The sequence below is a fragment of the Eucalyptus grandis genome, chromosome 6 (genome assembly GCF_016545825.1).
Source record: "Eucalyptus grandis isolate ANBG69807.140 chromosome 6, ASM1654582v1, whole genome shotgun sequence".
Lineage (NCBI taxonomy): Eukaryota > Viridiplantae > Streptophyta > Magnoliopsida > Myrtales > Myrtaceae > Eucalyptus > Eucalyptus grandis.
In genome coordinates, this window is record NC_052617.1 from 29,928,236 (window position 1) to 29,943,817 (window position 15,582).

The window sequence follows — 15,582 nt, forward strand, 5'->3', positions numbered from 1 at the left end:
CCTCGTGGGACTTTGCGGGGGTCGATGAGGCTTGCCAACCCCGAGCCAACGCCGGCGAGGCCTTACCCAAGGTATGCTCATGGGGGCTAGCAATGCCTTGCCCTAGCCGAGCAAGGGTCGACCACCCCAACCTAGTGTTGGTGGAGGTCACTGACCCTTCCAGTAATGAGCTATGAGTGGTGGTTGAAGCTCCACTAGCTAGCCCTCCATTTCTTTTTTTGTTCTTTTTTCAATTTGTTTTTAATCAGATTTTTGGTTTTCTTTTTAGTTTTTAATCTAATTTAAATAATAATTGAATAAAAATAATTAATAATAACATGTAGGAATTAAAAATTAATTTAAAAATGTCACGTCATCATTTTTTATTATTCAAATTAATGATGTTAACGAAATGATTTGATTGCTTCAATTTGATAAATTTTAAAATTTAATTGCACTTTTTACAAGTTTTAAAATTTAATTATACTTTCAAAATAAGTCTTAAGATTAATAATGAACATCTTCCTGTAAAATAGATGATCCTTTCATATTGGATAAAAGTTATAAAAATTTGAATTTCAAGCTAGCTCAACCAATTTATATGGTTATCCAACTAGGATTCGGAGCGTGACTTGGGCTAGGAAATCCCCTTTTCACCGATTATTTATTACTTCTTCTTTAAAATCAATCTCTGAAATTCCTCTCTAAAGATGATAATCTTTTCCTGTGAAAACTCAAATTATCTCACATGCGAGTTTGACTTGGGCTATAGGAAACTTATGGGATTGGAGCTAACAAGAAAAGTTAAACAGTTTTGAGCATTTTTGCTTTAATTCGCACGGCCCACTTCATACTACTTTAGATTAAGCTCTTCCACTTACACGAAGTTCTAATCGTGTCTATTAGAAAAAATTGTCTAAAAAGTCATATTGCTATTACACTTTTGTCAATTTAGTTCTAAACATTTTATTTATCCATTGAGTCATAAATCTTTTTACATTTTGTCATTGAGTCTATTCAAAAAAATTTAATTAAAAATTATTGATGTGGATAATTTTTAATAATATCTTAATATGTTTTTGAATTTTTATATTACCCATTTTATTTTATTTTTCCTTTTTCTACTTTTCCTTTTATTATTATTATTATTTTAACAATGGTAGGCAAGGGTCGTTGGGCCCTTGCCTAGATTTGGTCGAGTCTATCTTGCCCGTGGCCGCAACCCTAAGTTTCTTTGTGAATAACAACAATTAAAGAATACCCAAGCAATTAGGGTGAGCTTTAATCATGCTAAAGCAATTAGGGGTGAACATGGTTTTGGAGTAGAACCTGGAACTTGAGAATCGGACTAGTGGGAACCTGTAGATTTCAGGTTCCAAAGTATGTAGGGTAGGTTCTAAATTTTAAAAAATAAGGAACTGTTTTCATCGGGTAGGTTTTGGTTCTTTGTCCGGAACATATAACCTGTAACCTAAAATCCACAACAAGTTTTAATGTTTTTCTTTGTCAATGTCTCCATGTAATTCTCCGATATTCCATTTCATTTAATGATGAATGTATGATCCAAAAGTACTAGTCCAACTTTCCATTTTATGGTTAAGTTTTTTACTTTATTAATGTTTATATTTTTCCCATGTTTAAATATAAGTTATGGTTAGTGAATTGTAATCGTTCAAATAATAATATAGATGGAACCTGAGTAGATCCTAGAACCTGTGACAGGGTAGATTCCAGGTTTTAGGGCATGTAAGGTAGGTTTTAGGTTCCAAAATATGAGGAACATATTATAACGGGTAGGTTCCAAGTTCCATATTGAATTTGTACGGAACTTGAAATCGCTCACTCTTCTTTTATCTAATTGAATTCTTTGCCAAGGACTTTTTTCCCCTATTAATAGTTTTGTTCATTTTGTATTCTCTTTGACGAATAACAAGCTTGTTTATTATTGTTGTGTTCATTTTAGTTTTTTTTTTAACAAAAAATGAAAAAATATAAAAAAGAACCTGTTTGACTTTGGAACCTGTGATAGGGTAGGTTCCAAATTCCAAATTTTAATCAGTAGGTTTCAAGTTCCAAAAAATGAGAAACCTATACTCGATGGTAGGTTTCAGGTTTTAGGTGGAACCTGTAAGGAATCTGAAACTACTCACTCCTAAAAGCAGCCTCACCGACACCTTTTAGGTCTTCCCAATGCTTTCTAGTTTTCGGTGAACTTACCACAACCACACCGAGCCCTTGTTGTTGCACCTATTTCTTTCTTTCTTGAAGATTTCTTGAAGTCCGTCGATGACCTTCAGACAAGACCAATAAGTGATAGGGTCATGACTGCGAGAGAGATAGCCTCGCCTGCTACCATTTGTCTGCTGCCATGATGGCTTTAACTAGATCTGGTGAGCCATGCAAGGGTCATGACCTCGCTTGCAACTAGCAAGGGAGTTGCGGCCCTCGCTAGCCGTAGTAAAAAAAAAAAAAAAAAATGAATAAATACATAAATAAATAATTCAAAAAACATTACTAAAAATTATACACGTTAAAGCTAGTCATGTCACATAAGATGTCTGGTGTCACGTTAACAATTTTCTACTAAAATTGATTAGATTAACTCAATTGGTCAAAATGTTTAAGATTATTTTCCATTTATATCACTTTAGCTTGAAGTGACCAGTGCAGTCACATGATACAATTGTATTGACCATGGTTGATCCAAGCAGCAAATCTTATCAAGGGCCTAGCAACACAGAAGTCAGGGCTGAGCCACAAGGGCACGAGAATTTTTTTGACGGGCTTGGGCATGAGCATATGGTGAAAAATCTCGATCCAACCTCAAGATTTACGTACAAAAATTCTACAATAGATAGGTTTGGGCAAGAATTAGGCCTGACCTTGGGCACCCTCCGGCCCGGGACAGGACATGCCCAAATTATCATCACCTAAGCACCAAGGAGTTGTCGAGCTCAAGGCATTACTTTTATGCTTTCTTTTTCAGGTTCTCTTTTTCAACTAGCATTTGATACTTCTTAGCTTGAAGCAATTATGGTGCCCGTCATTCACGCAACGTAGACAACTATTAGTAGCGGAAAAATGGCCTGAGGCTTAACAATAAACCAAAATGTAACATGAAATGACCGATCCCCTTCGCAATCACGTTCATTTTATCTTAAATTAGTAGTACCACAGAAATTTCTGAAAGGCCTAATGGCTCTGCCTTTGTAGTTAGCTAACTTGCAGATTCGTGGCGATTTTGCGATTTACTCTCAATGTGGTTTAGGACTGCTCTGCCTATACTTAGATGGGCCATCTTCACTTATAAAAATATGGTTATCTAAATAACAGCTTTCTGTTTAGCCAACCATTCAAGTAATAACTAATTGCGAATATTTTACAAAAAAATAAAGTAAAATAAAAAATATCATGATATTTGGCCCGTTTGGGACGCATCGCCACCATGGTTTAGGCCCCTCTTCAGTCCAACATCTAATGAAAATAAAATAAATTTTACACTTGCTAGGATCTACTAAATCAAGAACCCCATATTATATTGAGGTCACCGTATTGATCAATTCAATTTGGGAAAATCGTAAACTCTAAACAGTCCTATCATAAGATATAAGTAGTTCATTCAACTTGGGATCCATGGTGTTTGTAACCAAAAGCTCCACCTAATTGAGGAATTTCATCTCAATTATTATTAAGGGTGCGTTTGGGAACCACTTCCCAAAGCCCCTTGGGAGTCCAAAGCCCTTTGGGCAAAAAAAATGGCGTTTGGGAAAAAACTTTGGAAATGACTTGGACACAATGCTAGCATTTTTAAGGCTGAAAGCCCAAGGCAGGTGGGGGGCTGCCTTGGGCTTTTCAGCATTTTCGGTATCTTTGAGGCGATATTGTTCACTTTTTTTTTTCCCAAAATTGTCCTCATGAATTTTTTGTTTTTCCGGTTCGTGTCCTTGGATGAAACACTGTTCATCTTCTCCGGGCCGCCGACTGCTATAGGGACGCCGCGACCTAAGCGATCGGTGTCGGAGAGTCGGGCGACCTCCGCGAGTCGCGGCGTTGCCGGCGACTGTCGCTTGCTGCACCGTGACCTCCGCACGGAGCTCATCGGGGCCACACGACCCATGCGGTCGCGGAGTGCAGTGGTCGCGGCGACGACCAGATGCGGGTCGCGCGACCTCGCCGCCCTCGGATGCGGGTCGCGGCGGCGTCGCGCGACCTCCCGCCACCTCGCCGCCCTAGATCGGGGCGGCGAGGTCGCGCGACCTCGTCGCGACCCGGATCGGGGCGGCGAGGTCCTCCGCGACCTCGACGCCCGGATCTAGGTCGCCGGAGGTCGAGGTCGCGTCGCGCGACGCGCGCGACCTCGCCGCCCCAGATCCGGGTCGCCGGAGGTCGCGGACGGCGTCGCGCGACCTCGCCTCCCGGATCCGGGTCGCCGGAGGTCGCCCGACGGTCACGCCCTTGCCGGTCAATTTTTTAATTTTTCTTTTGATAATTTTTTTACCACAAAACCTCATTTGTAAATGTAATTTCCCAAACACTATTTTGCTCAAAGCACTTTACAAAGAGCTTTCAAAATACAATTTACCAAACAGGTTTGCATTTTGAAAAACACGCGAAGTCAAAGGTCTTTGCATTTTTTTAAAGGCTTTTCCCAAAAGTGATTCCCAAACGCACCCTAATAGTCAAGGAAATTTAGGCAAAATTACGATATTAGGTTTTTTTTTTTTGCAAAAATATGATAACCGTACTTAAAAAAAAAAAAAAAAGAAGTCAAAAGCAAACTCCCGGTCTAAGAGGTTTCCAGGAACCATCACCTCATCTTTTCTCAAAATGGGAATGTGACGACGACTCCGTCACTGTCACTTTGACTAGACTGACCGAGCCGTCTCTCCCATTCGCTTTTCCTTTGGAAATGAATTTTAATACATGTGTAATGAAATTAATTGGGGTTTCTTAATGAACATAATAATAATAATAATAATAATAATAATAATAATAATAATAATAATAATAATTAATGTGTGAGTCCACGACACCCTATTTTTATAAGGGTTTCAATAGATTAATCACATTCAAGTGTTAGATAACTCATCATCAAATCTATAATAATTTGTGGTAACAAATGTCTAAAACTTGCTGACATTATAAAGTAATCATGAGCAAGACATTGAAAATGTAATTTTTTTTTAATTATATGTTATTTTAATTATACGATATACTAAAAAAAATCATAGTGTTTCATCGTAACCAATTGTAGAACATCGTAAAATCCGGATTTTGACTTTATAACAATCTACGAGTATGAACTACATCTAGTCATACTCAAGTTAAATAGGTTGTTAAATACAACTTTTTAATTGCGGCATTTTGCCCATCAAACTTAAATTGTAATAATGCCTTAAAATAAATTTTGTATATCGTAATGTTACAACATTTATCTCTAATCAATTGCAAATGTGATTCATTTAAAAACAAGTTTTATCTAAATTTGTTGATTTTTTATGTAATTTCTTGTACAAGAGAAGATTGATTTGGAAAAGTTAAGTTGAATAAAAAACGAAAAATTGTCTGAAAGAAAATTTTCTTGTAATCGGAAGAGTGACGGGACATGAGATCCGATAGCAGGATCTTCCAGTAATTTCGTCTATACGAGAAAATGTGAAGCGGATAAGTGCAAATACGATTCCTTTCCAAAATCCATCTAGTTGGCCATTCGTTGAAAAACAATAAAAAAAAAAGGTTCACTATTTATCTTTAGCTAAGCATGATGAGTTACTCAATTCAGCAAATAAATTGTGATTTGATATAAATTGTATGAGTTTGAGCTCCGCCATCGCAAAGCTGATTTTACGTGCTACCCATAGCGCCCGGTCAACATATCTGGGGATCTGGTGCCTAAACTCGGGTCTTGGTAACCTAGACATGAACCCCATTCTAGGTTCGGGAGCTTTGACGAGTTGGGTCTGGCTCGTGGTCAGAGTACTGGGTCACAGATTTAGGCCAGTGGAAAAGAAAAAAAAAGGAAAAAAATCATAAAATTAGAAAAAGAAGAAGAATAAGGAAATTCTCTCACAAACATGACATATTAGCCTCCCTCGTGGAGTCAATCTCTTGTTTGTATTTTTCTACACCAAAGGCTCGAAGAAGTATCGAATTGCACTCCTTCACTTAGCACTAAAGGTTCGAGCAAAAACATACCAACCACCGCGATTACCAAAGAATTCAACAACTGAGAAAGAAGCTATTATCCTTAAAAAGCTCAAGGGAAAGAAACAAGTGGGAGAACCGCCCTAGAGTAGGAGTGTGACATCCTGAAATTCGAGTCCTCTGGGGAAAGGCTAATGAGAACAAAATTCGTACGACTAAAGGACTCGACCTGGGAAAATGACTTGACCGTGAGACTTCCATGAGAATGATCCTGTAGATAGGCAGGCCGATTCTAGGACAACTAAAATTCGATTCACGGACAGAACATAATGGAACGACAGGTGATTCCATTTATTGTTATCGAATCCACAAACGACCCTACGTCGATCCTCAGTAATCGTGTACTTTGAAATAAGAATCTATTCTCCGCAATTTCATGTAGTCAAGGACGTCCATGCGTCGAGATATCTTGAACGTGATTTGACACGAGTTGGTCACGCGTGAATTCTCAAAGCCACCTGTTAGTCTGAGTTGTTACCAAAATGGCATTTGACGAAATTGACATGGCAAGAGAACTTATGATTGGACTTCGAATTATCGGGAATGTCCGGGACGGACTTTGGATGAAGCTACTTGGACGGTCGACAAAGCTTGATTAAGCGAGCAATTGGAAAAGGGATTTTCGGACCGAGGAAGCAAGCCTGTGAGGATGTGGGCCGGGCCAAGTCGGTGTGGGCCTTAGGCCCAAGTTGGGACAGCCACCAAATGGGCCTAAGTCAAGCAAATGAGCCCATTGGGTCAAACCAATTATTCATCATTTAAGCCCATGGGCCAATTCTTGGTCATTTCAAGCCCAACCAATTCCCAAGCCCATTCCCATTAATGGCCAAGCCCAACCCTTAGGCCCATCCACCAATTTCAGCCCAAGGACAGAATGGTAATTGTGCAAGGTGAAATGACCAAATTGCCCCTAAAAGCTTGTGGATAAGGGCAAAGGAAGAGAGAGAAGGTGAGGGGACTTGTTTGGGGACTTGAAGTGGCCATTGAATGGCCTTAATGAGGAGTGCTTTTAGCCCTCACTTCACTCTCTCTCTCCCCTCCTTCGTCCCCAATTCGACGAAGCTCTCTCTCTCCTCGTTCTCCCTCTCCTCCAGTTTCTGCTCCAGCCGACCCTTCGGTGAAGAATCAAGTCAAAAGTGATCTTTCCGGATGAATCAATCAACAAGCCACCCATCACTGTGACTAGGAGAGACGGAACGTTCCAATGGGCCTGATTTCACGCCGAACGGAGGCGCCGTCCGGCCTGGGAGCCGCCGTGAAGGAACCAATCGCCAATCCGTCGGTCCGCCTGCAGCCTGCACTGTTTCGCATTTTCGGCCATTTTTCTTTTATTCCGGTCCTTCCTTCGCCCATCCCAACCACCCACAAGATGCCCAAGACCCTCGGGAGCCGCCGGTTGCCGGCCAAACCCCTCGCCAAAGCTCCAGCCAAGCTGTTCAACTCAATTTCTCTCCGCAGGCTGTTTTTCAGTGTTTTCAGTGGGAGTCCGAGCTGTGGTTGCTGTGTTGAGCTTGGGACCGCTTTGGATTGTTGTGGTAGAGGTCTTGGAGCGTCGCCTCCGTCGTCGCCGCCGCGTCGGTGTTTCCGGCCTGCTTAACGGGTGAGTTTAACTCATAATCCTTTAATTAGTGCCTAAACTTGCTTAGGGTTGATTTAGTTAGATTTAATTCTAGTTTAAGTGATTTAATTAAATTTTATTAGCCCTAAGATAAGTGGTTAGATGGATGGATTATATTAGTCTAACTTAATCTTGCTTATTTTCTTAATGTGGTTTATGTGGTTAATTAAGTATGCTTGGCTTTAATTAATTGATGGTTACTTTAATTAATGCTTTTAATGATTTCTGAATTTAATTTATAGTTTATTAAATTCTGGGAAATTACTGTTCATGCGACATTATTCACAATTTACTATTCACGAGGTACTACTGTTCATGAAACACTGTTCATGAGTTACTGTTTACAAAACACTGTTCACCCGAGAATGAAAAGTGTCTAATTTCATGTGTGTTTAATCCTATGAAGTGATTGGATGTGTTATTGCATAAACATCCGGATGAATTGAGTGATGATTTATGAAGTTGAGTGGTGATTATGAAAATATGATATTTATTCTTAAAATCCTGGGTGGCGGGTTTTGACATCGAAAATGGATTTTAATGATTATATCAAACCGTGGGGTTTGAAAAAGAAAGGTATTAGCTTTTCTTGTTTGAAATGACGTGGACCCACACACGACTACTTTCTCAGATGTTTTTAATACGAAGAAAAGAGGCAAGGATTACTATTTTAATCGAGGCATTTGAGTGAAATGCAAGGTATCTTGGGTGAATGGTCGTGTGTTGGTTAAGAGAAAATCGTCTCGGGCTATTAAGCTGGACATTATCCCTATTTGGGATACCCCCTGGACAACGGGAAGTCGGTCGCAGTAGATTCTAGACCCTATGCTCCTTTGGGAAAGCCGTCTGATAAAGAGACGTGTCGTGCTCAATGGGGTGAGACGATGCCTAGCTAAACGCCAGTAGACAACCAAACTATGAGTAGGTTGTTTGGTCGCAGTTGATTCTAGACCTATACTCTTTTGGGAACTCCATCGATGTAGTGACGAAGCCGCGCTCCATGGGAGGAGGCAGTGCTTGGCATTAATGTCAATAGATAGCCGAATCGCGAGTAGGCTATGTTCTTGAGTGGCTTAATTAACAATTGGAACGCATGTTGAGTGTTATTGATGCGCCGGATTGTAGCCTACTCCTTGGCTAGTGAGGGTAGCCCTTGTTTGAGGTCAGCCCTCACCAAAGCAAGCGTAGCTTGCTCCTTAGTTGGTGAGGGTAGCCCTTGTTTGAGGCTACTAAGGTCTACCCTTGCTAGATCTAACAAGTGGGACCCTTGGTAACCATTGTCAAGGCAGAGACTAGCAAATGAAGAAAGAAAAGAAAAGGAAAAGAGGAAAATAATATAAAACTGAAAAAATACTAAAAAAAAATTACAAAAGTTGTCTACGTAGCACCGGCTGTGTTATGTAGGATGGCTACGTTCATGTCAACGATTTTTGGTTGAAATAACTAAATTTACGAATTGTTAAAAGGTTTAAGACTAAAATAACAAATAGTATAAAAGTTTAGGATTAAATTGACAAAATTGAAAGGTTTATGATTAAATTAATAGTCGTACAAGGCTTAGGATTTTTTTTTTTTTTAATTATGAGAATTTAGCTCATTAAGGAATACTTTTGCTAAGAATTTTATGTGTTTCTAAGTGAGATTGAATGATTGTTTTGTGAAATGGTGAGTCTAAACATTGTGAAATTATTATATAACCAAGGGTTTGGAAATATTGAAAGTGTTTGAATAACTTAAGTGCGATTGAAATATCCTTTATGTCACTTGATTTATAGATATAATCTTGTACTGTTCTCTTCTGTAGAGTATTTGATGAATTTTTTTTTTCTATTCTGATTTGTTATTTTGCTAGATCGTTTGTTTTTGGTAATAACGTAGAATTTATCTAAAAGAAGTAGAGAATTCATCTAGACGTGTACATAACTTACTTGAAATCCTCATGCCCAAAGCTCAACAAGCCATGCATTATCGAGTTTTGAGCTCTCCAAAAATGTTTTGATGCTTTTAAATCTTAATTATTTGCACAAAATTGAAAAATAAAGAAAGCTAAAAATTAAATAAATAAAGAAGAAGAAGATTACTAATGAATTTGGCTAATGGATTACTAAGCCTAAACTTAGTTCGAGTTCTCCCAAGCCTATACCAATTCGCGACTTAGGTTCAACTTTTTAACATGCAAGCTATTTTTCAATTAGGAGTCGCCACTAATCTAATTTTGGTGAGTCGATTAGAAACGAAAGTAAAGTAACGGGAGATTTACTTTACTCCTGCAAACCAGAGATTGTGAGTTCGGAGACTTGATTACGCTAGATTTTTTTGACGCCCTTTCGGTACCTTTATCTTTTATTTTGAAAAAAAAAATGCAGGCAACTTGAATTGATTTCAATCTACTTCCCTAACATATGAGATGATCATGCGGGTGCGCAAACCACCAATTTAACACCCAAGAAAGCAATAAATAAATTACATGACTTATTTCGTAACAACGAAAGCATCTGCAATGTTAACTCAAAATTCACATTAAAAGTCCTAGATGTGATTCGCAATCAATCAATCTTTTTTAGGATTTTTTTTTGTTTAATGAAATCTAATCTACGTGCAATGCAATTTCTAATGACAGACAATTTCTAATTAATTGGACTTAGCAACAATCACTAAATGACATGCATTTCTTGAACCTAGTTCTATATGACATGCGCATGATATTTTTGTATTTTTTTTTTATAAAAATTCGTAATTAAAAATTTCTAAAAATAAAAATCTAACTAAAGTGAGATATTATCTATTTTAAGTTAGGAAATAGATTAATCTGAATCCTATCTTAACTTAGAAATTTATCTTGACATGCAATCTAATTCCAAGATATTATCTAACCTAGATAGCATCTAAACATGCATTTAAATATAATTAGAAAAGAATCTAACTATTCTATCATGCAATTCTATCTAGGAAATCAATTCTAATCTACATGATATGCAAGTGCAATCTTTTTTGTATTTTTGGGATAAACAAAAGCAATTAAAAGATAAGCACCAAATGATTCACGGTCATCAAAGATATTATACATCATTTGAATTTTGAAATGATATCTAATCAAACTTGATGATTTCGCTAATAAAATCGATAAATAGATCTTAAGTCTTAAAGATCAATATATCAATTTTATTCAGCGTGATTAATTATTCCATCTAAAGCCTTATAGATGAAATAAAAAATTGGGGCACGGTTGTGGATTGGGGCAATAAATCATAATTGGGAATACACCGATAATTCAAATATGCACGTAAGATATTGAAAAACATATATTAGGCAATAAAATATCCAAATCAAATTTAGATAAGATAATTACCTAATTTCGTAAATAATGTTACCAAATTTGGCATTCATTAGGTTAGCTCTGTTTAATTTTCTGACTTATTTACTTCATGTTTTAGAGCATTACTTTCTTGACCTGATGGGAAAACATTTGAAAAAACACATCAGGTTGCAACGATAGATCAATTGGCTCAACTGTTACTTAACAAATGACGAATTTGGAGCACTACAGATTCTAATAGTGATATGATTCTCGATCTAAGCCAAAATAAATGTGCAATTTGAATTCACTTTGATGTCGCATAGTATCCTATTCATGCACATTCTCTTGTGTAGGGGCAAACGCGGATTTTCAATTTTGATTGATAAGGACAACTCAAGGACATTCATTGTTGAGGCAATCCCATTGCGGAACAATTCCCTACATGAATTCTTAAAACATTTTTTTTGAGTGTGGTAAATTGTTTTGAATTTGACAATTTTTCATGCTTAAAGTTGTTAGGCTCTTTTAAAAAATGGATTTTGCATAGTGACTCTTACATGTTTAGTCCACCAATTTCACTAAAGAACATCAAGATGGACTAATTTAATGAATAATGTGGAATGAATTGCATACTAAATGAGACGAGTCGGGATGATGAAAGGCGAACCCTATCCTATGCACAGTCCCTTCTCATATACTTGTGAGATGAGTGTAAGAAGTTTCATATCCACAAGGTAAAGAGTTCTCTCGCAAAAGGTACAACAACCGAAATGATGAGGGGCAGTTTATTCCAAATACTACATGTGATCCATTGCTTAACCTATTTGAGCCCCATACACTTATGAAGATTTTTTCAAATTACCCTTGTCAAGAACCACCCCACATCGAGGCAACTGGGAGGTAAGATGGCATCATGAGGTGAGGAAAATGAAAATAAATTTTTTTACTCTCACTTGCATCAATCTTCAAGTCATGCTATTACATTGAATTCATGTGGTAATTTAAGTGCCTTAGGATGACAAAGCACATTTCTTTCTCTATCCTACATACTTATATTCTTTGCATAGCCCACTTGAGTCTGCAATTTCATTTCTTTAAACCCATTTGGTGATCATCCCCCACATTGGGGCAAGGCAAAAGGCAATTGTTCAAATAGTATGGTCTGAAGTGTTGACAGAAGATGGTCATTCAATAGAACTAATGGGCATGAAAAAATAGCATGCCTAGTAAAAGCAAGGCCAATGCCCATGAAAAAAGAAGTGAAAAAAAAATGAATGAAAACTAGGAGCATGAAAAAGCGGTGTGTCTGGTAAAAGCAAGGCCAATGCCCATAGATGAAAAAGGATAGTCAAGATAAGGACTATCGGTTGTAAAAATGTTGTATCTCCAATGGAGCAATACTCAAACAACTAAAATACTGAGTTTTTACAATCAATGGGGTGCCTTATGAAGACAATCCTCAATGGTGAAAAAGAAAACTAGTGGCAATGCCAAGATGATCATCAACTCTCACCCTTTACACATATTTTGAGCCTAATGATCCTTTTGTTTTTCAACCTATGAACCCAGCCTATGTTACGTCCCTTACAAAGTCTCTCCAGATTAGGGTATTTGAATTAACATGAGAACTCATATGTTTATAAGTATTACTCGAAGAAGTGCGAGCAAGATTATTTCTCTCCCATTTTACAGGGTTCTTAACTTGTAAACTTGAAGATGATTGTGGAGTTGTTCTTTCATAGAACTGTAGTGTAGCAACCTTTTTATAGGTGAGTGGACTAGGGTTTTTTCTTCGAATCAACATCCACGAAGATCACCCCCCGAATGCAATATTCCTTTTTATTTTCGACATCTCTTCTAGATTTCCTTTGCAAAAAACGAATATTATCCACCGATTCTATCACATATTGCTAAAGATTCAGGGACAAGTACACTATCAATGCCAAAAGTTGTGTACGGCGCTTACTTTGGTGCCAAAAGTTTCCGTCGGATCACTTAAGTGCCATATTGAAGAAAAAAATGATCACTTTGGTGCCATCGGCGAGAGATTTCGGCCAAAATGATTACATGGCTTTTATATTTTTAAAAATTGATTGTCCATGGTGGATGGCATAAAACGATGCCGTTTTCCTTTCTTCGTAAGAAACGACGTTGTTTTACCATTCCACGTGGATCACTTACAAAACGATCATCATTTTGTAAATAGAGTGGATTCACTATGGTAAAAAACGACGTGGATTCACTACGGCCAGAAATGGTGTCGCTGAAGAGGGAGTAAAATAGGGTTCGTATATGATTCTTGCTCGACGCCGGCCATAGCTCGCTCATTCACCATCGTTCGCTAGCCCACCGTCACTTGGCCACCGCTGTAATTGTGCCGTCATTCATGGTTGTTTGCTGACTGCGTTTCCAACTCTCGCTCGCTTAGGTTTGTCATGTTCTCTATGTGGGTCAATTTAGTGAAAATTTTAGGGTTTCGATGGGCAAGTTAGGGCGCGGATGGCAAATTGAGAGCTTAGCTTAGGGGGAAAGTGGTGGGGAAAGTGGTGGGGACCGAATAGAAAAATTGAGGGTTCTGTCGTTCGTTCGCTTTCTTTTGTGGAAACCAAATAGAAAAATAGGACATGGAGGGGAAAATGGGGCTCGACTCGGAGGGAAACAGTGGTGGGACCTTACTTTGTTTAATTAATTGGACTGCTTCTGTGGGGATCGAATATGATTGAATTGAAAAATGGGTAATGGGGATCTCACTTTGTTTATTCAATTTGGTTTCCTTTGTTTCTATAAAAGCACCAAATTGAATGGCTGACCTCGCATTTGTTTCTTGACAACAAAACAACAAGGACCTGCATGTGAGGTTGCTAATTCTATCATGTGGTCCCGACAACTAATGATTTTTTTTTTCATTAGGTGTAGCATCGACATGGACAAGAATCAGGTAGGCGTCATTGTTTGCTATAGTGAAGAGTTCGTTATTGGTGCCGAGGATTGAAAATATATTGGTGGAAATGAAGGTATTATCTATGTAAATGTTCGGAAGCCATCATATATTGATTTTTTGAGGAATTTTGTGTATTTTTTACGATGCAAAGTGCAAAAACTACATTAATGTGTTCCTAGGAAGGAATTGAATGATGGCTTAAGATTTTTTAATGACGATAATAGTATTAAGGATATCATTTACCATTATCTTCACGGCGAAGAAGTTAGGGTATATGTTGAGTATTATAGTGAGGATGGGGATGAGGATGAGCAAACCACCACTGAAAAAGGAGAAGTGAGGGATCCTATTCAAGCGAGTAATCAAGTTGAGGATGAGTTTATGTTAGATGAAGGGAAAAATGAGATGGAGGGAAGTCATATTGATAGATATGAACAAACAGGGAGATGTCCTAAAATCTTGGGAGAAGATGTGGGCGATGAAGACTTCATTGGATTAGAATGGGAAATTGCTATATCCAGTTAATCGAAAAATGAATATTTGGCTTCAGTAAATTTCCCAAGTGACAAAAATGATGATGAACTCACATAGTGAAGACAAAAGTAAAGGGAATTTCTCAGAAAAAAAAAAAAAGTTGCAGTTTCAGCAAAGAGGCCCGAGCCGGTGAATAGGGATAGAGCTCTAGCTGAAGGTAATAGAAGTGAAGATGAAGAAAGTTGGAGGCGATGAAGTTGTTGGTTTGAAGAATGAGTTTGACAATGATGATGAAGAACTTGCTCGTGGAAGAAAAAGTAAGTACCCTTACTATGATCCAACTATTGATAAACTTGTTTTGTTTGTGGGCATGAAATTTGACGATGCCAAACAGCTCACGGAAGCTGTTGTGAAGAACTTCATTGCTAAATAAAGGAGCGTTGAATTAATTAGAAACGTAAATGAATTTGTGAGAGCTAAGTACTCACAACCAAATTGTTCATGGAAGTTCTATGGCGCACTGAGTAAGAATGAGTCATTCCAGATTAGGTCATTCCAGGAGGAGCATACTTGTCCAATTATCTTTAACAATAAAAATGGTAACAAATGTGTGGTTATTGAAACATTTTTTCAATACTATTAAAGTAATGCTCGAGATCAAGAGTTCTCAATTTCAGTTGTTAGTGAAGGAGCAATTAGGGGTTATTGTGTCAAGGAATCAATGCAAGAGAGTTAAGATGAGAGTGATGAAAATATTGATGGGTGGGTAAAAGGAAGAATATGCGTAAGTATGGGATTATGATGGCGAATGCATGTTTCAAAACCCATTTAGTAAGGTATATGTAGAGGTTGTGGAGAGGCCACTCCCTGATCTTGGGACTAGATTTGATAGATTTTATGTCTGTTTTGATGCATGCAAACATGGCTTCTTGGCTGGTTGTAGAAGAGTTATAGGATTGAATGGATACTTTCTAAAAAGTTGGAATTGTTAGCTGCTGTGGGGAGAGATGTCAATAATCAAATGTTTCCGATAGTTTAGGCGGTGGTGAAGATAGAGAACAAGGATAT